A 15787-nucleotide genomic window follows, 5' to 3' on the forward strand; every position below is an offset into this window, starting at 1 on the left:
CTAACTACGGGCCGCGGAGAGCAGTTGGGGGGTGAAGAAATGGTTTGAAAAACAGAAAAATTAAAGTTGAACTTTCCAAGGATAGAAATGAAAATAAAACCCCACAGTCATTTTTAAATTGCCAGATAGCAGAATCCTCGTCTGAAGTCTTTCCAGACTTTGATCTCGATTCAGGACTTAATCTATCGAGTATCCCCAGCACATTTACCAGGAAGTTCAGTGAAACGCACACCCTAAGCCGTTTGGAATGCACACGCATCTGGGACCACCGGAAGGATACCCACAGAGAGATCTGGACTCGAGGCTTAGTGCTCAGGTGCCCAAGTCGGCTGAAAATGCATCCCAACACGTCTGCACGTATGGATGCGTGCGTGTGTGTCCGTGTGCGCGCGTAAACAGCTTCCCGTAACTGGATCTGCGGCAGCGTTAGTCCTTGAGAAGAAGGGGCGACAACTAGCCGCTGGGATCGTGATTCAGGGCTATTAGGGGAAGAATTATCTGGGTCTGAGTCATCGCGAGCCTCCAGACTTTGCCCGCAGTGTGGTAGAACTTTGTGCTGATGAGACAATAGTGGAGCGTGTGCGTTTCCTACAGGGCAGACCATTCCGTGGCTGGGGGAAGCCTCGGGCCTGCGCCCGGCCGCCGGGGCCCGGCCCCCTCCCCCCGCCGCGCAGGCCCCCAAGCCCGGCCGGCGCCGGGGTCCCCGCGAGGCGGGCGCGTCCGGGGCGCGCGAGGGCGGCGCGGGGAGGGGGCAGGGCGCGTGGCGGGCCCCGCGCGCCCTCGCGCGTCCCCCGCGCCCGGGCGCAGCTGGCGCGGTCGGTCTAGTGCAGCGCTCGGCTCCGCGCCTCGGGCGCTCGGCTTCACCTTCAGAGGCGCGGGGCGTGCGCGTCCTCCTCCCCGGGCCCGCCGCCTCCCGCCAAGGTAGGGGCCGGGGTGGGGGTGGGGGTGGGGGTGGGGGCGCCGCGGGGCCCGCGAGGGGCGGGGGCGCGGGGCCCCGGGCCCGGCCGCGCCGGGGACCCCGGTGTGCGCCGCGGGGGTGGGGGGCGGGGAAGGGGCTCCCGGGCGCGGGGAGGGCGGCTCGGCTGCCCTGTGGGTAGTTGCTCCGCTCGGCAATTCCAGGAGTGGGAAGATGCAACTTCGGGCGGCGAGGCGAGCGCTGGGAGGTGGTTTTTACCGCAGTGGAGGGGCGGGGTGGGGGCCGGGTGGGAGCGCGGAAGAGGCTCTGGCTTTGTACACTTCGTCAAAGGCGACGCGGGAGGAGGGGAGCTCGGATGCGCTCTCCATCCATTAGGAGACAAAGAGCAAATTGCCTTACTTTAAAGTAAAACGCTCTGGCTAATGAAGGTGGGTGATGGGGCTGCGGGGCCCGAGGAGCCGCTTCAATTATTAAGGGTTTGGCTGATGGGATCGATGCCTGTAGGCACCGAGGGCTGCTGCCTCGGGTACGTGTTTGCGTGTGTGTTTGCGTGTGTGTGTGTGTGTGTGTGTGTGTGTGTGTTCGGGGGGGGGGTTGCCTCCCCCTCCCCTGGCTGCATGCCCATTAGCTGGGAGCCTATAAGTGACCCTAACATTAAAGAAGTAAGGGCGCCTGGAAGGGAAGTTAGGGTGGGGGTGGGGGGCGATGATTCTCTCAATGACCATGAGGGGTAGGGAGTGGGGTCGGGGTGGCAGGGACTCCTCGGAGTCGCACCCGGCCTGGCGGGGGTCGGAGTGGGGGTGGGGGAAGTATTGATCGCGATATATACCCGGGTATATACGAGAAAAGAAGAATGCTGTGGGGCGTGTGTGTTGGGGGGGGGGTGCGGTGGTTAGAAAAGCGCCTCGTCTGCCATTTCCAGGGAGAACTAACACAGTGAATAGTTAGGATCAGTATTTAGAATAAACCGCCTCGTCAAGTTTTAAAGAAACTTTGTATGAATAAGTTTGTTAAAAGCCAGCCGAGTTGGGTATTTAAAACAGCGGTTTATGGAGGAGGCTGGTGTGCGGCGACAATCAGCGGTGGTAGGCAGGGAAGCCGGTGGAGCCCTGCAATTAGGGACCGGAGAGACCCAGCCTTTTAGCCGAGAATGTGGGTCTGTAAGTCAGCTCCATTTATTATCCGCGTTAATAAGCTCTCCGCAGCAGACCGGGATCAGACCGGGAGCTTCTGGGGTGTGTGTCTGCATTTTACTCAGGCTGCTGGCTTACTGATAAAGAATTACTTGGTCTCCGGGTGTGCAAAGATCAACTTGCTCAGCCCTCTTTTTAAATATATTCATTCTGTGCCTTATTTAATCCAGATGCACAAAAAGCCATTTGCTGCTTCATTGTTGGTTTACATTTTTTGAAAAGGCGACCGGTGTAACCTGTGGAATTTGAAATGCAAATAGAAGCCTGTGGGAGTTGAGGCAGAACAAATCAGCATTTATAAAGTGAAAAAGATTTAATGTCTTTGAAATCATTGCAGAGGAAAAAAACTGGAGGGGGGGTGATTTTTCAGGGAGTGAATTGTGACGTCAGGTCTTTTTGGAAAAGATGTTATTTTTAAGGTCTGAAACCCGGGTATGTAAAGTGCTTACAGGAAAAACAGATTACAAGATTAACATCTGTTAACATGATCGTTTATCTCCAGCCAAAAATAGGTCAGTTCTTTCTTAAGGAAACACGATTGCTGGCGCATGCTTAAATAATAAAATTAAAATAATGAGTGCATCAATGAGGGCCGGCATTTGTTATAATCTGATCTATGAAAAACATTTTTTAATTTCGAGATCAGTAGAGGTCAAAATCTCTTTTGGGCGTTGAGAACAACTCTTCACTCTGCGTCCACCCCCCGGATGACCCCCTCCTCCTTACTCCTCGCTCCCTCTCCGCCCCCATCCCGGACTGCTAATTTCCCTTTTCATCCATTGTGGAAGTACAAAATATATTTAAATGGATATTGTCTGACGCCCCCGTCGTTAAAGAAAGCAAACTCTCCGCGCAGATGGCTAACTTTCAGGGCTCTGCTGTTGTTTTACCATTAAATGAAACGGTAGGGAGGGAAGGAAAAAAAAAAAAAAAAAAAAAAAAAAAAAAAAAAAAAAGGAAACAGCCTTGCAAAGTCTCCCTGCCCCCTGGGTGTGAGTGACAGCTCTGCCGGCCAATCCGGAGCGGGTTTCTCCATCCCGGAGGTAATTTGGGGTGTGAGTGTGTGTGTGTGTGTGTGTGCGCGCGCGCGCGCGTGCATGCGCCCATGTGTATGCACACTGTTAAGTGCGACCAGCCCCGCGCATCCGCAGGCTCCTGATGTGCACAGCTCTGTGCTGTAGACGTGGACACGCTTGCATCTGAGTCTGGACAGCTAGATGGGCGCGCAGCAGTCCAAAAGGAGACCCTGCCCCCTCTGCCCTCCTGCAAAGAATGGGCGGTTAAGAGGCGCTTTCGGATTCAAGTCGAAACCTGCAAATGGGGAAGAGGAGTGATAGGATTATGCTTCTCAGCAACCGGGGACTCGAAATGTACGGTTCCTTCCGTCTCGTTCCCACGCGACGGGCGCGCCCTCGCGCGCCCGGGGTCCGGAGCCCACTCGCCTGGCGCAGAACGTACAGAAAAGTGGGATTATGGAAATTGGTGTGAATTGCGTAGAAAAGTGAAGGACGGCGTGTACCTTACAACTTCGTATTTTATTGTCTCCCTGGAAGTTCATACTTAGTCCATGGCAAATTCTAGAATGTGACCCACTCACGGTCAGTGAAAAGTTCTGCTGCCCACCCGACTTGTGAGCGCGGAACGCCTGCCGGGTCTCCACCGTACAATGGGCACATTCACGGGCGCAGTGCGTCACGGGCCGCCCCACGTTTCGAACCAGCTTAATCCGGCACCAACTTCCCCCGGAATACTGGTAGTGATGTGTGGAAGTGTACGGACCAGACCTGGTCCTGTAGCATCTCTCCATCCGTGTCGCAGATGCCGTGCCGCTTCATTCCGGGGTGGATGATGCCGCTGCATCGGACGGGTTAAGGACCCACGTGTGACCCCTCCTTCCCCGGAGACCCCTTCAGGGAGGCCCCTGGGAGGGACTCCGCGCCCCGCCCTCGTCCGAGTACGGGGTGCCCGGCTGCCGGGCCGCACCGAGGTTACCCCAGGGGTCCATGGGCGACCCCAGGCCGCCTTCGTCGTACCCCTGCAAGAACCCAACTCAGTTACAAGGTAGCGCCCGGCCCCGCGCTTCCTGCTCCGGCCATTTTCGGCCCCCAAAACCTGAGTTCGATCCGATTCAGCGCCCCCCCCCCCCCCACCTCCTCCTCTGAACTCGCGGATTGAGAAGTGGGCAGCAGGGGGGACGTGTCTCCGGGTTAAATCGTTCCTATTTCTGTATCCTGGCGTGCGGCCTTGGGCCCGGGGCGCCGCTGGGGGAGGCGGGGCGGGGGCGGGGCGGGGGCGGGGGGATTTACCTGCCCGCCCCGGGGGCGGGGGCGGTGGCCGCTTGTTGCTGGGCTGCCAGGGGGCGGGCTGTGGGCGGGGCGGGCAGGGCAGCGAGGTGGGGGAGGGCCCGGCCCGCGCCCCCGCCCCCCGGCGCCCGCCCCCCGCCCCCGTCATGTGGAGCGGACGTCACTCGCCTGCACTGTAACCCAAGAAGTGAAAGAGACGGGGACCCACGGCCCAACTTCGCACCGTAACAAAGGCGGGGGTCCGTGCGGGCCGGAGAGGGACGAGCTGGGGAGGGAGCGGGCTGGGGGTGAGGGGGCCAAGGAGGTGGGGCAGCCGGGCGGGGAGTGGGGGGAACCGGGACGGGGTGGGGGGGGTCTGCGCAGGGCGGGGGGCGGGGGTCTCTGCTGGGCCAGACGGTCGGGGTCTCCGCGGGTGGGGCGGGTAGTGAGGTCTGGCTGGGGTCGGGGGGGGGGTCTCCGCGGGGCTGGGGTGGGGGGACCCTTGCAGGGGCCGAGGTCTGCGTGGGGCCGGGGCCGGGAGTGGGCGGGGGGGGGTGGTTCTGGCCGGGTCCGGGGTGTCTCCGCGCGGGCGGGGGGCGGGGGTCTGCGCGGCGGCGCGGGCCGCGCTCCGGGGGCCGAGGCGAGGCTGAGGCCGAGGCCAGGTAATTGGTTTCTATTTTAAACTTCACTTTGTTCAGGCGGAGGTGGGGCGGTGGGAAAGGCGTGGCCCCCGAGGACGATTACATAAGTATTCACACCTGATTCGGTCCCGGCCGGGGCTCCGCGCGCGGCTGCGGGTGGGCGGCGCGGGGGCACCGGCCGCCGTCCCCGCGAAGGGCTGCCGCGCGTGGGTGTGGCGCCCTGCCTGCGTGGCCTCTTCCCGTCCGGGCGGCGAGCAGCCCGGGTAGACGCGGGGGCCTGTTCCTGGAAGCCCAGATGTGCCCGAGGGCGTGGGGCCGGCCTGCCGGCGGGGTCCTCTGCGTAACAAAGGGCAGGGGCTTCGGGACCCTACTGCAAGTCACAAAAGGAACTTTGGACGGTGGTCTTAATTAAACATGCGGGGGGGGGGGCGGGGGGAAGGCATTTCTCTCGTGAACCTGCCATTAAGTCTGCAATCCTGGTTAAAGATGATTTAAAAACTGGTGGCCCTCCATCCCGTGGCTGTGTAATAAAATGCCGTTAAAGTACTGACCCCAGTGGAAGCGAGGCTGGATCTTCCCCCAGCAGGATCCTCTCCAGATTATTTTTTAAGCCGCCCTATTAATATGATTGGAGTATTTTGGTTTAGGAATGTAAGAGCTACTTTAAGGAACCAGGCATGCATGCTATTTGATAGGAAACTTTCTGCTGCCGCGTGAAAAAGCTCACTTTATCATTTGTTTGTGCCTCCTTCATTTTCTCTTACATTCTTTGATTGTGGCGTCAAAATAGCTGTGCTATTTATGTTTACACAGACCCGCTAGAATTAAATATACCACATGCCTCTGCTCTGCATGATTCCGAGCTTCCTTCTCCTGGTAAAATTGGGGAGCGAGTTTGAGCGAGCTGGCCTGGAGCCTGGGGCTGGCAGCGGGTTACTGGAGGAGGACATCTTTAGTTTCACTAGGCCCCCGCGCCTTCTTGGACAGGCCCTGCAAGAAGGGGCCCTGAGCAAGCCTGGAGGAGTTAGAATTAATTCTGATGGCATTAGAATTTTCATGTGCCGAGATACAAGCATATCAGTCTAGTATTTTTCTTAGTTCTTTAGGACTTTGTTTTCTTAAATTAGCTAATTTGAATATGCTGAAACACTCAGAGCGCATTAACATTCTTAAAAAAAAAAACAGAATCCCAAGGGATGTGTAATAAAACTAACCCAGAGCAGTGGCACTGCCCCTCTCAAATGAAACAAAGCAGCCCGTTGGTTAGGTACAGGGTTCAGCAGTGGAGAGAGAGAGAGAGAGAGAGAGAGGAGTGTTGCTTATTTTTATTTCTGAAAGCTTTTGTTAAGAATCCTCTTCCGAACTGGCTTGGTGTGCTCCAAAACGCACCAGATCAAGAACATGTAACTATGGGTTGTGTAACTGATATTAGTCGCTGAGGAGTATACTTTACATCATTGGTGTTAATCCCACCGTTATTTGTAAACAACCTTTAAAGTTGACTGGCTAATGTAGAGATTGAAGTTTTCCTGGGACTTTGACGTCGTACGTGTCTAACTTTGTAAAATGATGTCTGTCCCAGAGGCCATCATGGAGGGAAGAGAATGAGAGGTTTTTGAAAGCTGGTCCATGCTAAAAAGCGTGTTGTTTCCATTACCATAAATTGAACTTTACCTTCCTTTACCTTCCTTGCTCCTGTGTGGGTAATGTCTGAGTGTTCATAGGTGGAGCGTTTGATGCGAAAGTTGTTGAGCCACAGTTATGTGAGAAAGCAAAGAGACTTCGTTAGAGACTGCTTCAGAACGCGGTATACTATAACAGATGATTTTCAGTCTTACCAAATAGGGAAAAGGGCTAATGTGACCTAGGAAGTTGAGTAGAATTTAGTCCTGGATTGTTCTTGAAACACCAGCGCTCAGTTTAATGGGTTGTTGTGGATTTTTATGCACTCATTTTCCAGGATACGTATGGGTCTTACTTGTAATCTGCCAGAAGGAATCTTTTAAACAGGCTCTTTGTGGGAGTGGCTGTAAGTCTGACTGAAGGTTGTGTGTAGAGTTTCAAGTGCATTATACCTTAATGTGGTAGGGATAGGAAACTAGAGTACAAGCTGGTTACTTTCACCGGGAAGGAGCTTGTCCAAATGCGTGCACTTTCCTCTGACACCGTGCTTGTTTTAAATGCCTGAGACGTTACACTATTTTGGGTTTGGTTCCATTTTCAACCCTGGAGAACAGGGCAAGTGTTAACTATATAATTAAAAATGGTATTTTGTCTGTAACTAGATCGCTACCTGAATAAAGCATCAGGATTAAAGGTATAGGAAACAAGACTTTTTCGTCGGTGTCTGAAGACCATATTTAGCTGGAGACATCCGAACTTTCTCAAGGGCACAGATTAAAGCAGAAGTAAGAGAAATAATGGAGGGAAGCAAAAGAAAGTTACATTTATTTGATTACATATCTGCATTATAAATATTTGAACGTAGAAGTAACATTCCTTCTTCAAAAGCAGACATCTTACTTGCTGTAAATGTTTATACATTTTAGTGCTTGGATAGAGCCGTTCTGTTCTGTCATAATCAAGCAGTTTTTTCAGAAATGCATCTCTCGGCTGCCCTTCCCCCTCCCCCTCAAAAGTTCCAGGGGCTGTGGGAAAAGTGGAATTAGCTCGCATCTTACCGACTGTAGCCCAGAGAAAGCTGGGGGCCTGGCACCACACGTGCAGAGCTGAGGGTGTGCTGTCCGACACTCACACTCCTGCCTTGTACTTGAACCCACTGCTGACTAGCACCCAGTACTTAGACCTTCTGTGGATTGCTTACCACTTGGCACCTTTGACCCTTGTTTCCAGAATTAGTAATGTCTACACGTGACGAGTAACTGGGTTACTGTCTTGGGCTCCCAGACTGTTACTCTGTTGATAGGAAACTACACGTCTTTGGGTTTGCATTTTTTCAGGTGACTTGGAGAGTCAGGAGGTGGGCGGCTCTGAGGTCTGATGAGGTGCTGGTTGGACTACGTCTCCAAGTATGTTATGGAGATGGGTAGCAGGATGGAGCTTCTGGAAGGCAGGTGTAAATGTAGACTGCAGATAGGTATCCATGGGCTGCCACTCAGTTTGCCCAGGAATTAGGGTAGCCGCAATTATCCGACTCTTGATGTGTGTTTGGCTTGGTGCTAACTGGAGGCATGAGCTAACTAACTGGTGTGATCGTGACCCTCTTCTCCCTCCTGTCCTCCCTCCGGGGCTGTCCGGCCGTTGGCCAACGGCCAACGGTGTGTTGGCAGCAGCCTGTTAAGGGTCTGAATGTGTCTCCGGGAGAGTGACAGCAGTTTTCAGATTCAAGCCTTCGCCTTGGTTCTCACCAGTACCAGAAACATGTGAGTTTGGGGTGGGAGAGGTAGGACATTTCTCGTTGATGGAGGGGCGACCTCTGCCCCCGAGTGGGTTGAGAACTCCCCAACCTTTCTTACCAGAGTAGAGAGCCTGAGTCATGGGGGGAGGGGCATCCTCTCTATCCTTGAACTCTGGCTGTGACTGTCTTACAGTTTTCAGGAATATTGGTGAATTTCAGGAAATTGGTGAAACCCATTTTAAGGAAGGAAGCACATCAAATGTTTATTTGTGAAGAATTTATTAATAAAATTAACCTTACGGGAAGAATAAAGAAAAATTTCCACTATGAATTTAAAATGTCTCCTCCAGGTCTTTAAAATGCATGTTTATTTTAAAAAATTAATTTTCTTCGAAAGAGGACTGTTTTAGGGGTTATGACTTTAATAGCCATGGGCGCTGCTTGTGTTTGAAATTTATACTGCCCACTAAGGTATGTTAAGGATATCTTAGATGGGCTGGTAAAAATTAGCAGTTGCAACTAATGCCCTTGCATCTTGCTACACGGGATTGGAACAGCTGAAGCTTGTCTTTCCAAAGCTAGAGCTGGCTGTCATATTTATGTCCAGAATGAGATGTTTTCCAGCAGCATCCATTTGAATTGTAAAGAAGTGTAATTTTGTGGCTCTCAGCCTTCCTTAAAAGTAGTTTTCCAAAAAGATCTGGCATTTATTCTTCATTTCCAGTGGTAGTGAAAATTACAAAGCAGGAGTAATTAGAAATGCGACTATTTTGAGAATGTCACCATGTAAATATATATAAAGTAATGAACAAACCACCACACAGGAGACTGAAAAAAAATAAATCATTTAGAAACGACATTGGGTTTAGATACACGTCACTGTTTATTTCAAATAGGAGTTCATTCTGGTAGATTTTCTTTCTGTGTGTGCGTGTGTGTGTGTGTGTGTGTGTGTGTGTGTGTATTTGGTCAGGAATTTAATCAAGTTGTTTTGTTCTCGAAATTTCAGGGATAGGGATTCTATGTGGTTGTGAAGTTCGGACAGTTTCTGAGTGGAGTGCTGAACGCAGGTTGAGGTATTAATGTATTTTGTTTTCAAGACAAAATTCATCTGGTGTGTTATTCCTTGAAAAGCAGGTAGTCTGGTCTCTTGCAGATCTGGCGCCCCGGGGAATTGCTGATGTCAGCTCGGCCTTTGGATACAGCTGTCCTGTTATTTTCTTGCTCATTTAAGGGATGGTGAGTGGAGGCTAACATGTGGTGTTAGCTTTCAGGACATAGTTAAAGAGAGACTCTTAAAAATTGGGGTTCTGTGTTAAAACTCTATAGTTTTTTTTTCCCCAAATGGCTAAGAATTAAAATAGAATTTTCAACATTATTTAGTAACACTTGGAAAACCCTGGCTTTAGCTCTTCCCGTGGTAAAGTAAAGGATATTTGTTTAGGAATTTTTCCCTTTGTTTTCCAGAAAAGGGCAACATGTGTCGGTCTTTGCCATATGGCACTATTTAACCTGTATTGCCTGAGCTGACTTGGCACTGTGTTAGGCATTGATTTATTTCGGCATTTGAGAATGTTCTTTGAAATTTAGTACAGGGAAAGATGCATCGAAAACGGTGTGGACCGGCAGCTCGTGGCTTTATTAGCTTCTTGTTCGACTGATGTTTAGGGGGAGGAAAGCAAGTGTCACTTGTTTCTTTCCTGCAATAATTTTTGTAGGAAATAGTTTGATATTAAATGTTGGCTGTGTTAATTCAGGGAAATACAGAGCCCCTTGGGAGTAGTTAAAACTTGTATCGGTTGCAGATAGGCTGAGGGTTGATGTGGTGAGAGGGACACTCGCTCTTTCGTTCCTGATTATTCCAGTGATTTAAGCGAGACCTAAAGAAATACGTGTTTCTTTTTTTCCCCTTAGAGACTTGGCTATTTTTTTTTTTTTTTTTTCCTAATGGATGGTGGCATCAGTGAACAGATGGACGATCCTGTTTTCATAGTTTCAACTTTTGTGGCGCTGCTCTGGAATTTTCTGGAGGCAGCCTGGTGATGCTTTCGCTTCATGATTTGTTTTGTTTCCACACACTGCTTCTGGCTTTTTGGGTAGTCTTAGGTTTTTCACGCACCAGAGCGGGTTGCGATGCGACATCTCTGGAGTCGGGCGCGCCCCCGAAGCTCGTGCCTCCGTGTTGAACACCTTGTACGGCTCTGGCGTGGCCACCAGACCTACTGTGTCTCCAGGTGCCTCTCTCGTTGACTCTGGCTCATTAGCCTTAATCATACCCTTCTTCCTGTTTTCAGGGAAGAAGTAAACACATTTACCCTCCTTCGTGTGTGTGCCGTCAGAGCGGGGCGTTTGCGGACAGAAAGGTGGGCCTGGGTGTCGCCTCCTGGCATTTCCGCGATGTGAACGAGCGCCGCAGTCAGTGCTGCATAATTTATATTGACGTTATCAGTGACACGGAGAGAACATTTTTATGCAAGTTTGAGAAAATATCATCATTCACACTGATAATCATGTTCCCACCAGATTTAGATTCATCACGCCAGAGCTTTTCATGTCTTTAGCGTGACCATTAGCATAATGACGATAATTTGTCCCTTTGAGTAACGCTGGGCGTAATTTACATTCGTGTTACTGTGACGAGTGCAGCACGGCCCAGGTGTTCAAGTGGCCTCCCGATTTCAAAAATGGCTTTTTACTTTTTAAAAGTGAGAGGCGGGGGGTGGGGGGGTGGGGGGGATGGTCTTGTTCCTAAAGCCAACTTAAAAAACATGACTGGTACTAAATAAGTGAATTCCTGGCGTAAAAGTACTTGCCATAGCAACGTAAACTTGGGGACAATTCTGTAGAGTCATGGGATTAGTGGTTTAGTGGTAGGATTAAAATTGGCCTCAGTAAATTACCCTGGTGACAGAAAAGCAGAATCTGTTAATGGTTTTACAGGAAGATTGGCCCCTCAGTTGTGCTGCAGATTGATGAGAGATTACGGGCTGCTTAGATTCTGAACTTTGGAAAGGAAGGTTAATTTTTCTAATAGCTATGCATTTGTAAGCATCGGCAGGAATCGGTTAAAGAAGGGAGTTGGTGCTGTTAGAATCTGGGATTTTACGTGCCGGTGGGAGCGGATTTACAGGCCGCGTTTGTTGTTTGGCTACAAACCGGCAGCCGTTGATGTAGGTTTTCCAACTGTCCATGGAGATGCTAGACCAGACTGGAAAGTGCATGAGGTCTGCTGGGCCCCAGAGGCACCTTTTAGACGCTCTCAGGATGGCAGTTTACTAACCTGCCCCTTCGTGGCTGGGGCACAGTGAAATGTGGCTCCTTACTGCAGAGTGTGGTTCTCCTGTCAGTTCGGAGTGGGCCATCGATTCTGTAGAATGACCATGCAGGAAAACGGGCACTTTCCTAACTCTTTACCTTTCTTCGTAAGTTCACGTTATTTTTGGGTGGACTTGTTGTAGAAGGCTCGTAGCGAGAGTTGCAGATGTGTTAACAGCCCCCGAGAAACCTAGACGTGGCTTTGGGTGAACCTCGACATTTTCCAGGAACTGAAAGGCAGAAGGACTTAGTGATGCGGCCAAGGCCACAGCGATAGAGCAGAGCTCCAGGGGGTTCCTGGGTTCCCGGTTCCCAATACCTGCTAGATGCACACGGCAAGGGGAGGCGAGAGCCCCCTTCCCAGACGAGCTTGGCGAGAGCCCATCTGGCAGTGCTGCGTGTTGAGGACTGCCCTTGCTGTGGTATGCTGCCCCGTTTCCCTGTCACCTTCTGATGCCCAGGTCTAGCTCCAGAGAGAGGAAAAAAACGTTGACCCCACGTTTGCATCTCTCCATGGGAATATCGTGTTCGTGTGGGAACCGGACGGGTCGTCCCATGCCAAGGTCCCTGTAGCATCGCAGGGCTCAGGCAAGGAGGGAAGCCCAGATCGCCAAAGGCCCAGCAGCTGTTTGCACAGATTTCCAGCTCAGCACGGCGCCGGGATGTCGATTTCCTTGGGAAACCCGGCGGTGGCACCGATACTAACATCCCGTTTTACAAGACAGTAACCACAGAGAGCAAACGACCAGCATGGGTAGAAAGACCTGAAAGAAAAAGAAAAAAAAAAAAAAAGCCACCAAACTGTCAGGGGAAGGGATCAAAGACAGGTGATGGTTGTGATAGACTGCCAGGTTCTTGTGGGCTGTCCTGTCCTAATCTCCCGCAGACGGTGGAGTGCAAGAGTGTCGGCGGCCAGTGGGCATCTGCGTGGTGGGTGCTCTGAGGGATGGGGCAGAGGACCGCAGATGTCCAGAAGGGGAGCCGTCAGCTGGAACAGGGTAGGGAGCCGTGGGCACCTTTCTTTCAGCGTATCCTTGCTGCGTGTGGACAACACGGTGACCACGGGCGAGGAAGTTGGGCGCAGGGGCAGGCCCAATCCGGCGAGTCTCCGATGGCAGTTCAGACGTGAGGCCACACACAGCAGCCCACTGCGCTGGCTGGTTGGTGGCTGGCCTGCTCCCGGTGCGTGCATGGACTCTGGCAGACCTCCACCCTCTCTGCCTGCCTTGGTAAAATTGGGAGCTGGGCCGGGACCCAGGGAATTTTGCTTCTTGGTGCACGAGCTGTGTAGAAAGCCTGCCTACCTCCTTTGCATTCTCCAGGTGAGCAAACAGGGCTGACCTTGTTTTTGCTTAAGAATCGGTAAGTTAAGGGGCGCCTGGGTGGCGCAGTCGGTTAAGCGTCCGACTTCAGCCAGGTCACGATCTCGCGGTCCGTGAGTTCGAGCCCCGCGTCAGGCTCTGGGCTGATGGCTCGGAGCCTGGAGCCTGTTTCCGATTCTGTGTCTCCCTCTCTCTCTGCCCCTCCCCCGTTCATGCTCTGTCTCTCTCTGTCCCAAAAATAAATAAAAAACGTTGAAAAAAAATTTAAAGAATCGGCAAGTTAAGACCCAAATTTAGAATTGGTTTTCCTTTTCTGAAGAAGAGAGGACTGAATACTTGTTCGTTATTTACCAAAAAGTATATCCTAGGTAGTTTTCTGCTTTTCTAGAAATTAAAAAAAAATTTTTTTTGTATCACCACCAGCATAAACTTAGAATTGCATAGATTTTTTTCATCGGTGTTACAGTTTATGGACATCATCCTGTACGCCCTTGGGTGAGAATTTTTGCAGGCTTGTTTGAGTATCTGGTAATTGAAATCTTGTTATTTGTGTGTGGGTAGTGAGAGTTTCCTGGTTTATACCCATCGCCTTCCGTAACAAGATGAGACACACCTGACATCACACATTAACTATATAGTGACACACTGGGGCGCCTGGGTGGCTCAGTTGATTGAGCGTCTGACTCTTGATTTCAGCTCAAATCACTGTCCTGAGATCGAGCCCTGCATCGGGCTGTATGCCCAGTGTGGAGCCTGCTTGAGATTCTCTCTGTCTCTCAAGAACAAAACAAATACACACACACACACACACATATATACGTATACACACATGTGTATATACACATATACATACACACACGTATATATACACACACATATATGTATGTATACACAACACATATATACGTACACACACATATATATATACATATGTGTGTATATATATATATACATACACACACGCATATATATATTACATATATATATATATAGGGAAACATTAATAAAAATCAAGAACAAGGAAATGATAGACCTCTACGAGGAGAAAATAAGATCACATATCCAGATCACAATGGTCCTTCTTCCAGTGGGTATACTAGAACCAAAATATGGAATCGGAGCTTTCTGGTGACTAAAACGAGGAGTGAAGCCTGCCGCTTCTATGTTGAATTGAAGGCCAGGACAAGACTCACCAGTTCTTGGGTGAAAGGAAAGCCTTTTTTAGCGCTAACACTAGAGGAAACTTTTTTTTTTTTAAATTTTTTCAATATATGAAATGTATTGTCAAATTGGTTTCCATACAACACCCAGCGCTCATCCCGACAGGTGCCCTCCTCAATACCCATCACCCACCCTCCCCTCCCTCCCACCCCCCATCAACCCTCAGTTTGTTCTCAGTTTTTAAGAGTCTCTTATGCTTTGGCTGTCTCCCCCTCTAACCTCTTTTTTTTTTTTTCCTTCCTCTCCCCCATGGGTTTCTGTTAAGTTTCTCAGGATCCACCTAAGAGTGAAAACATATGGCATCTGTCTTTCTCTGTATGGCTTGTTTCACTTAGCATCACAGTCTCCAGTTCCGTCCACGTTGCTACAAAGGGCCATATTTCGTTCTTTCTAGCCACGTAGTACTCCATTGTGTATATAAACCACAATTTCTTTATCCATTCATCAGTTGATGGACATTTAGGCTCTTTCCATAATTTGGCTATTGTTGAGAGTGCTGCTATAAACATTGGGGTACAAGTGCCCCTATGCATCAGCACTCCTGTATCCCTTGGGTCAATTCCTAGCAGTGCTATTGCTGGGTCATAGGGTAGGTCTATTTTTAATTTTCTGAGGAACCTCCACACTGTTTTCCAGAGTGGCTGCATCACTAGATGAAACTTTTGACGTCGAGTCTGCTGTCTGCGTTTTTTTCATATAGAGCACGTGTTCAGTGACACTCTATGGCCAATGCGTAGTGACCTCGGAAAGGTTGTTGTTGAAGCGACTGTGGTACGGAGGACCAGCCGCGTAGTAACAAAGTGTGAAACACCGAGAATGGGTTTTTGGATCCTCGTGAAAATAGGACCCACGTTCCTGAGCATTACGGATTCCTATTATATTAGAAGTTTAATTTTTATTACTAATGTTTTATTATAGACTTGAATCAAATTTGGTGAATGCCTGAATAAGCAGCCCCCCAAATAAATAGCTCCTAGGTGCTCTGTGAAGGCACATTCGATCATACACCCACGGGGAGCAAGGCACTGACCCACATTCTTTATGGGTACTGTATTCATAACACTTAGGAGCTAGGGGGTCCTTTTAGCCCCCCGTTCTCCCAGGAGCGTGTTGAGACCCACACGGTTAGGTAACTTTGTCAAAGCCCTGTGGCTGGACTGTCTCAGGAGACCATCTTTTGGGCCATCGCCTTGAATATGACCTTCCTCATGCTTGTGAAGCTTGTGGAATTTATCTGAATCTTGGTCTGAGCCTTCTGGAATTGTATCACTTTAGAGATCGCATTATGGGGGCCAGTCCCCCCGCCTTTGGTTCCCTCACCTCCTAGATGGGTGGGGTTACCCAGAGACTACCGCAGAGGAGCTGGGAGCCAATGCCTAGGGTGCCATGAATGGGGACCAGCTGCCCGAACCTTTGGGGATTCAGAACAGGGCAGAATCAGTACGTGGTCGTGTCTGCTCTGTTTTGAGTAATCTGTCAAGAAGGAGAAATTTGGAGGGTGGACTGAGGGTTTGGAGCAGGGAAGCTCCTGCATCAGTG

General features: G+C 50.6%; 1 protein-coding gene and 1 long non-coding RNA gene across 7 annotated transcripts in view; one reads left to right on the forward strand and one right to left on the reverse strand.

Moving 5' to 3' along the window:
• Positions 1–540: 540 nt before the first annotated feature.
• Positions 541–15787, forward strand: part of ZNF516 (zinc finger protein 516) — a 130379-nt gene continuing 115132 nt past the window's right edge. For 2 of the 6 annotated variants that reach the window (XM_058691797.1, XM_058691791.1), the window contains exon 1: positions 4543–4651. The gene's annotated coding sequence lies outside the window, so the exon portion shown is untranslated. Of the gene's footprint in view, positions 922–1193; positions 1345–1773; positions 3389–4542; positions 4652–15787 lie in introns of those variants that run through there. The other 4 variants (XM_058691792.1, XM_058691793.1, XM_058691795.1 and 1 more) reach the window with 4 other exon arrangements.
• Positions 3626–4488, reverse strand: LOC131489896 (uncharacterized). Its single transcript, XR_009250807.1, has 2 exons — positions 4416–4488; positions 3626–3963 (listed from the first exon to the last, which is right to left on the reverse strand). It is a non-coding gene; the product is annotated as an uncharacterized LOC131489896 (long non-coding RNA).

The sequence above is a fragment of the Neofelis nebulosa genome, chromosome 11 (assembly GCF_028018385.1).
Source record: "Neofelis nebulosa isolate mNeoNeb1 chromosome 11, mNeoNeb1.pri, whole genome shotgun sequence".
Taxonomy (NCBI): domain Eukaryota; kingdom Metazoa; phylum Chordata; class Mammalia; order Carnivora; family Felidae; genus Neofelis; species Neofelis nebulosa.